Raw genomic sequence first — 9,260 nt, 5'->3', positions numbered from 1 at the left:
CCCTAAAGGTGCAGTATTCAGTTCAGCTGATAAACGTTCCTGTTCTGGTTGGGGCATAGCTCTAGTATATATGATACCTAGAAAGGTATAACTTGCATAGAGTGCTTCATGGTGGTTAGTCATATATGAAGAAAAGAAAGTAAGTTATGTAGAAATAGGCCAAGAGTGAGAGAGAAATTTGTAAATTCATATTATTTGGTAGATGAATATATCACTGAAAACGATATTTGAGTAATAAACTGAAGGGAAATTATAAAGCAATTACAAAGACGTCCAAAAGAATTAGTATTTCAGCCAGGAGAAACAATATATACAAAGACCTCTTGCATTCCTATAGTGTCCCACTTAGAGAGTGTAAGGGGGACATTGTAGTTGTAAATGAGTGTGTGAACTGAGCTGGTATAGAATTTGAAGTAGCAAGGTGACAGAAAGGAACATATCACAAAAGCTCTGTGAAAATTATATTTGGGGAATATTTCCCTGACCTTTTACCAAGATAAAATAAATAATTTCACAACATTACTAAACTCTGAAAATACCATACTTACTATTGAAATACATATTAATGGTAAGACAGGTGGGTTTTAAGTGTCCAAAATATAGGATATTACCTAATATCTCTTTTTCTTGTTCACTACTATTTGTCTAACCCCTGAGTCCCACAGATCTTTGGTTTGAATCACATTGTTGTTGATTACAGTAGAAATTCAAAGGAAGACCCTGGGTTTGAAAAATATCACAAAAGAAACCATGGCAAATAATTGAAGGCTGGTGATATATAGTTATTATATGTAGTTTTTTTTTTTTTTTCCTCCCAGGTGCCTGGAAAGATCAACAGAAGCAGAACAGGAAAGTAAGTTGATCTCTTCAAGTCGAAGATTGAAAATAAATGTGAACAGTGAGAAAATTATAAAGAATTTTGCTCTAGCTATGAGACTCATAAGCTCTAGTAGTTATGCCAGTTTATCATTATTTAATAAGAGCATTGTAGATTGCTAATGGTTCTTTTCTTCAGCAAGATGTAAGACTGAGCAGGAAAGCAGGTCTTCCTAGGAAACCAGTGGCTCCTTGTGCCTTTCTTCCTCTTTTTCCTCTTTCTTCTTTACATAGACCTAGTAGATGGAAGAAGTCATTTTAGGTCATGACTGTGTTTTCTTTCATAATTGGCAGCACTCATGAACCTATTAGGAAGTTTATTGTGATGCACACTAACAGGACACATTAGGGGTTCTATTGCACTGAGAGTTGCTCAGCAGATGTGACCTCTTGGTTCCCTTATCCAAAGGCTGCTTCTTCAGTGCTCACCCATGATGCCAGCATCCAATTGATTCAGGCATCATGGGAGCCTTTTGCTGTTAAAGGGAAAGTGGTTGGGATAATACAAGAAGAACAGAAATCAACTGAAAGGAAGATTGTTTTACTGATTAATAAATAGATAATGCTCAGTTTTGACCAGGGCTTTCTTTGTTAAATAATTAAAAAATACAGGAACAATTTTTAAAGAAGGATATGTTATCAAAAGGCTACGGGCAAGACTACTTAGGTTAATTCTATCAAAATAGTTGGCAATTGTTCAACCACAAGGATGTTGAAATAAAATAGTCTTGGGTTGTATGAGGGTATATATGAAAACATGACAGTGTGACTGTATGCATATTATGCAAAAGTTTCCTATAAAAGTATAGGTGAGTGAAATTTCCATAATACACAGGAAAATCACAAATACCTATGAAGAAATAATAATATGAATTATTAGGAAAATATGCTTTGGAACAATGCTCACAAAGCTTTGCTAGAATAACCTGGCATGAGGCTGGGCCTCCAGCGTCCCTGACCTGTGAGAGGACTGCTATGGATGCTGTCACACTGCAGTGATGCCCCTCTTGATGCTTCATTACCAGTGTGTTATAATGATTGCTTATTTTTCTCATTCTCTCAAAATGTTCAGAATAGTCTGATTAAAAACCCCAAAGATAATACAGTTATTACAAAAATGACCCTCATTTTACAAAATTCATGAATCAATGTTTGGGTTAAGCATATCTTACATTTTTTCCTTTACTTTTTTAAAATGACAATTTTTAAATTAAATTTGCTTATTCATAATTTCACATGTGTCTTGTGCATGCTGGTTATCTTTTTCTATTTTTATTTTTTAATTCACTTACATCCTGATCGTGGCCTCACTCCCTCCTCTCCTTCCAGTCCTGCCCTTACAACCCCCCACCCCCACCCCTCCACCCTACCCCCACTCTGCCTTTAATTCCTCCTCATCTGTGAGGAGAAGGGGAAGTTATCCCTTGGGTACCGCCCCAGCCAGGGAAATCCAGTAGGCCTAAGCACATCCTCTCACATCGAGGCCCAAGTAGGTAGTCCAGTAAGGGGAAGGGGAACCAACATCAGGCAATCAAGTTAGAGACAGCCCCGCTCTAATTATTAGGAGACCCACATGAAGTCTAAACTGCACACCTCCTACTAATGTATAGGTCTAGCCCCTGAATGCTTTTTTGGTTCGTAGTTCAGTCTCTGTGAACCCCCATAGGTCCAGATTAGTTGACTCTGTAGGTCTCCTTGTGGTGTCCTTGACCTCTCTTGCTCTCTGATTTCTATCCCAGCTCTGATTTCTCTCCCAGTTCTGATTTCTATCCTAGCTCTTCTACAAGACTCCCCGAGCAAAGCCTGATATTTGGCTGTGGGTCTCTGTATCCGCTTTCATTAGTTGCAGGATGAAGCCTCTCAGGAGACAGTTACAGTGGACTCCTATAGTGTCAGGGATTGGCTGTGTTACATGAGATGTGTTTCAAGTTGGGCTAGTCATTAGTTGGCCATCCCCTTAGTTTCTGCTTCCTCTTTATCCCCACACATCTTGCCTGGGGAGAGGCGGTGTGGAAGAGGGATGGGAGTGAGAAGGGCAATAGGTGGTGGGTCATCTTTGGGAGTAGCTGGAGACCTTGGGACTAGGGAGATTCTGGGGAGTTTGTGGGGGAGACCCTAACTGAGACTCCTACCAGCAGGGGATATGGAGATGTCCAGTGGAGGGAAGGGGACATCAACCCAACCACAAAAGTGTTCTGGTTAATCTCACTCACCGCCCTGTCATATCCCATACTTCTGCCAAGCCTGTCCTTCCCTACAAGTCTGTTTTTCACTCACATTCGTGATGTTTCTCTTGCTTAGCAACTTCAACTAGAGCTGCGATTGTCTCTACTTGTATACCAATGTATTTTACATTTCAAAATAACTTGACACAGTTTTTATCACTTACTGCTATTTGCTAGTAAATATGTTTAACTTGCTATGGGAAACTGATCCAAAGGAAATACCTGCAACTCTGTAATCACATTTGTAAGTTCCCATCTGTTAGCATTCATTCATTCATTCATTCATTTATCAAATATCGTGACCCTTTCTGGGAGAGTAAAGGACATCGAATAAAATTTAATCTCTAGCATTTTCTGATTAAAACAGTAATTTTTATATTATAATAGTTTATTCAACAAACCCCAGAGGTTTATACTTTCCTGTATATTTGGATCCTCCCTCCCCCAAACATCCTAGTCATCATGGATACAATAGGAACTGAAACACATTTTAAAATAGATATTTCTGGTATTTATAATCAGGATTATTTTTATTACTAGTCAGATGTCTATATTTCTTATTCGTTATATTCTTTCAAATTCCCCACATACTTTTGCACATATTTACATATATCGATATATTTCTTCCAAGTATTAACACAATCTAAAATCCTTTTTGAGTTTCTTTGAAAGCTATCATTCTGTTGTATTTACATAGACACTAGATACTTTGTGCTTCTTTTAGGTTCAGATGTTGATTACATATAAATATACACTGATAAGAATAGGTATTTATTCACCGTAGGATAAACAAAATATTTAAACAACAACAACAACAACAACAACACCCCAAAAAGCATGGCAATTGTCCCCAAAATACATCTCGGGAATAACGTAAACTGTACTGTTCTTGCTTCTCTCATGAGAGTGAATCTGGAAGCAAGCGGGGGAGGATGCAAGGTTATCCAGGGGTCTCAACAGTTACACATCTCATAAAAAGGCTTCTTTCCTACACACGTTCTTCCTCGCTGAGCATTGCACGCAGGTGGTTCTAATCACCGTTACTCAAATCACCTGATGCCTCAATTACCTTGGCTTCAATGAGTGCATTCCGCACGCCAGAGCACCCATATACCTACTGATAATAGGCTGCCAATTAAGTTATCTTTCTCTGGAAACTTATTATGGCAGCTCAGTGAATATAATATCATTAGTGCCCTTATATCATCACTGTCTGGGCTGTTGCTGACACTGCATGAACGTAACTGCCGAGCCATCAAATAGCTGCTCAGCCGTAATGGCCTTGGAATAAAAAAAGTCTATTGCTGTGTGCTCACTTGCTTGTACCTGAGGCATGAAAATATGAGTGCAGGTATTTATGCATATCGGCAGATAAGTCTTTTGAATAAAACTTTAGGTAAGTGGAATTGCCACAATATGTGAGTGAGTACTAAAAGCATGCGAAACTTCACCACCAATAAAAATGGCGTGAACTGTAGCTGTGGTCAGTGTTATCGAAATGCAAAGTTATTCCAGGAATAATTATTGTATAAAAAGTAATCAAAAGGGTTTTTTTTTTTCCTGGTTTTGTCCCAAAGAGGTACTATGCCCAGAATTAAGATTTTAATTTGAATCTATAAGAAAATTCTAAGATATATTTTGTGGAAGACTGTCTTATCATTCGTTAGAAGTACTTACTTTTTTTTTTTTTTTAGAAAGTTGAGAACAAAACTTTCAAATTTCACATTTTGAATTTCTAATGTAAAATTGAATTGTTTCAATTCCTTCTTAGTAGTTTATTTAACTCATTCTTTTGTAGGAGCTGGGGAAGCCATCATGAGAATAACTTGCTTACACTGTGCCTTTTGTTTAGTGCTTAAGAACAAGATGACATCAGACCAGGGCAATTCCTTAGAAAGGGCTTTACTGCCTTTCTGTGGGCAAATGCCTTGGCTACCACAAGTGATTATTCCTTCATGTATAAAGCAGCTGTTAAAATAAGTATTTGTCTCATCGTGTATTGTGAAGATTAAATAATTCAACAAATATAAAGTACTTAGCACAGCATCTGGAAAATAGCAAATCTTAAATAGAAAAAAAAAAGATCAGTTTTATGTCTATAACTATTGATGTTTTAAATTTTCTTTAATTGTTAAGATTCTCTAATTCCTGTTAGTGGCTATTAAATAAACTGGCCTGAATGGATTTGTTAAAGCATTTAGATTAAAGCTCTAATTACAACTGGGTTTTTACTTTTACATATGCTTACTGTTCCCTGAAGAAAGGTGTTTATGGTTACCTTAATGAGGAAGGTTGCTTCCCTCCGGGTATGGGCCTTTCCAATGTCTTATTTGTTGGTATGCAGACTCCCGTTGAATCAACAGCTTGCTCTTTGTTTTCAAGTAAAGAGCTCATGGCTTCTGCATCCCTTCCCTTTGTCCTCTGTTATAACAAACAGAGGAGCCCTTCAAATCCTTACAGGAGGGAATGAGTGAATTCCGATGTAAGAATTTCATGTAGGGAACTGATTGTCCCCTGCTCAGCTCCAATCTCCACCAGAGTAGAGTTTCCACAGGATTTCCAGATTAAACCATTGACCTTTCTCTCTTGGTTCTATCAGTTTGCTGTTGTCTTGTGGCTTGTGACATCTAGTTAACTATTTCAGATCCAGTGTCATGAGAACCACAGAAGCTTTTCTCTTATAATCTGTGTAATGAGATTTTCTAAATATATCCAACAGAGGCAAAAGAAATCTCACCGTGCAAGAAAACCTTTAAGAACATGCCAATTTTAGAACTGAGAACAAATACTTCATTTAAAACTATTTTTGTTAAGTTAAAGTGTAAAGTAATGTGCTTCATTGTGTTTTTTCATACGGTTGAAAAATATACTTCATTATACTTCATTCTAATTCTTCTCCCTCTAATATTCTCTTTCTCGCTGACTCTACCCCAACCTGAAATCCATTCTTTCTCTAAGGTTAAACCTTTATTTTGTCATTTCCTTAGATGCTCTTATTCCCTCACCTTCTTCTCCTGCTCCCTCTTTAGTTTGATCATATATATATATATATATATATATATATATATATATATACATATACATATATACACATACACACACACACACACACCCCTCCCTCTCACATTCTTGAATTATTTTGCTTTAGATAATAATTTCTAGTTCCATCATTTTTTCTGAAAATATGATGATTTCATTTTTATTTATGATTGAGTACAATTTCACTGTGTACATGTGCCACATTTTTCTTTATCTGTCAACACACATCTATGTTCATTTAATTTCCTATATATTGGGAATAGACCACAAGTTCCTAAAACCTGAGACTCATTTTCTTCTGTTGTTGCCTTAAAGAATTAAAGTATAGTTAACATTTAAGTATGACTTTTTGGTAGACTCTGTTCTATTTGAACATTTTTCTAAAACATGAGGTATCATATGTAAACAAGATCTAATAAAATAGAAATTATGGACTGCAACTTCATTTGGCATGTAATTACCTTTACTTTGAGCCTAAAAATGTGGTACAACTCTCCAAAGGCTCAAATTCCTTTCAGGTGAGTAACAGAGTAGCTGGGCCTCACGTACTCAGCATGGTTGACACTGGAATATAGCTAACAAAATAATGAAGATCACATTTGTCTATGTAAAATTATTGTATAAAAATATTATATAGAAGGCTTGATGTGAACATCATTATTTTGTTAAACAAAACTGTGTCTTGAAACATGTACATGGAAAACAAATGTTTATAAGAGGAATCAGTAGATGGGGGGTGTGTGTGGATCATATCATAAGGAGCTGTTTTCTCATCAGATTTTGTTTTCACGCTTTGAGCTCAAGAACTTTGCAAGTGCACAAAACACAGATAGACGAGAAGAAAAATTCATATCCCACTGGCTTATTCCTCCTTCTAACCATTCCATCAGTAGTAATTCAGGATTCTGTATACTTCTGCATTCCGATCTGTGAAGACTATAGGTCATGGCAGCACTCTCTCTGGAACTAGCCGAGTCATGCTCTACCTAATCTTGATTTAATCTTGGCCCCTGAACTAATGAAGGACAGGTCTTCACTCTAGAATCCCCTCACAGTGGCTTCCATGTTCATGCATGGAAGTCTGAACTCTGGACGATTTCCCACTGGGGTCATTCAGTTTATGGAGCACCTATTACCTTATAAAACAGTGGAGCATGAAGACAAAAGAAACAAGTTGAAACCTTGCTTGAAATTCACATTAAATGTTGGCAGCAAAGGAGAAGATAGTTGCTGCTGATGAAATTCAGATCTTGATATCAAATGGCTTCCTTTTGTTTGGATGTATGTTTTTCAGATAGGCAGGACACTGACTTCAGGTTTCATTCCACTTCATGAAGGAGAAGACAAAGCCACTGAAAATATAGTAGGCAAATATGAAGGAGCCAAATCTCAGCACTATAACTAATACATTGGATCATTAGAATGCAGCAAATAGAACACATACCCGTGGATGGTTTCCTGAGGGTTGTAAGAGCTCAAGTTACCAAATTCTTATAAGAAATGCACAAATTGAGGAAGAACGAAAGGTGCGTAGTATTTTGAAATTTTCTTTGGATAATGATCTCTGAGGTTTTGTTTTGTTTTTGTTTTTGTTTTTAAGTTGCAGAAGGGTAAAAACATGTTTCTTGATGTGCGTATTTTAAAATAAGGTTTAGAAAGTAAAACAATTGAATTAGGAAGGTGGCATGAAGAAAGCTTAAGTAGATGGGTCCACATGCCATCCAAATTCTGTATGTGGAGCTACATAGGTAGTGTTTGATGGAAGTGTCATTGAGAAACCTTGTCACTCATCAGCTGTATGAAATAGATACCAAAGTTCTGTTAATTTTCTATTGCTACTTCCTTGTAATTTCTCAGCAGTAGCTTTAGCAATGGGATATCAACCTCCCTTTCCAGGATGATGGCTCGTGATCAATTTCCTGTCAGCTGTGAGCCTTTCCTCCAACATAGTTTGTGTAGCTGAAGGGCTATTCTGCAGCTGGGATTTAAAAATATTTTATTTATATATTTTTTTTCCTGTGACTTATTCCCTGGTGCTCTATTGCCCTCAGAATAAACTGCTTCTACTCTGTCAGCCATTTTCAGGTGCATGAGCTCTGGGCTCTAGGCCTTTTCATGCAGTGCAACCCTTCTTTCCTTCATACTGTGAACTTATCAAGCCCTTGATCTTTTCTGCTGGACACTGTCTTATATCTCTTCAATATAGGGAGTTTCTCTCCTGAGTATTCTCATAACATCTTACACACCTAGTCCAGCATAAAACCTCTGACACAGCCTGTGATCTCTGCTTTTCTTCATTAGATTATCAAGATCAATTGACATGATCAAGGTGCTTTCAACTTCTTTTTTTCCTGTGTTATTACATATTAGAAAATAATTTGCTGAATGAATACATGTTCAATTATTCCATACACAATGTAGCCAGCTGGTTCCAACCTTTTCCCGATCCAAAGCACAAAGAATGCAGTGTGAAATGTACTGAACGGTCCCTGCCTTCATAAGTTAGTGTGGAAAAAATAAAACATAAAATCAAACTGACAGAACAAAATAAAATACAACAAAGAAAGGAAACAAGACAGTGTGCGGAGCCGTGAATACCAGAAATGTGTGATAGGACTGAGGTGTGCAGAAGGGTCCCCAGGGAGGAAAGTGCGGGCACAGTGGGACATTTTCAGGAAATTCTTCAAATGGATCTGAAATGGCGGGCACAGCTGTAAAAGTATCCTTCATTCTCAGGAGGCTAAATGATACTAATGTGTGATTGCCATGGTTTTAAAATAAGATATGTGAACACGGCTACAATCTGTGGGCATCTACTCTGCTACTGAAAAGGTTGCGTCTGCAGTATTCCCATCTGTTTAAGGCCAATTTGCACAAAACACGAATAAGAAAAAATCCTGCTTGCTTGCCTTTTTGGATTCATAATAATTTGAAAGAAGCCTCTTTCTATGTATCTCAATTAGGGCCCAGGAAGTCTTTTCAGTTGGATTTCAACTTTGTTTCCCAATCTTTACTTTAAGTATATCTATAATATGTTCATATGCTTCCTTGCCTTGAGCTGAAAGCAATGCTTAGCACTTTCCAGAGTCCCAGGAGCCTCCCCGTGACCTGCACTAAGAA

General features: G+C 37.3%; 1 long non-coding RNA gene across 1 annotated transcript; it reads right to left on the bottom strand.

Annotated features, from left to right (window-relative positions):
• Window positions 1-956: 956 nt before the first annotated feature.
• Gm35251 lies at window positions 957-5,630 on the bottom strand. Its single transcript, XR_389317.2, has 2 exons — window positions 5,380-5,630; window positions 957-1,112 (listed from the first exon to the last, which is right to left on the bottom strand). It is a non-coding gene; the product is annotated as a predicted gene, 35251 (long non-coding RNA).
• Between the last annotated feature and the right edge of the window lie 3,630 nt (window positions 5,631-9,260).

Source organism: Mus musculus, chromosome 5, assembly GCF_000001635.26.
Source record: "Mus musculus strain C57BL/6J chromosome 5, GRCm38.p6 C57BL/6J".
Classification (NCBI taxonomy): domain Eukaryota; kingdom Metazoa; phylum Chordata; class Mammalia; order Rodentia; family Muridae; genus Mus; species Mus musculus.
The sequence above is the reverse complement of the archived record's forward strand: the minus strand, read 5'-3'. Positions and strand labels throughout refer to the sequence as shown.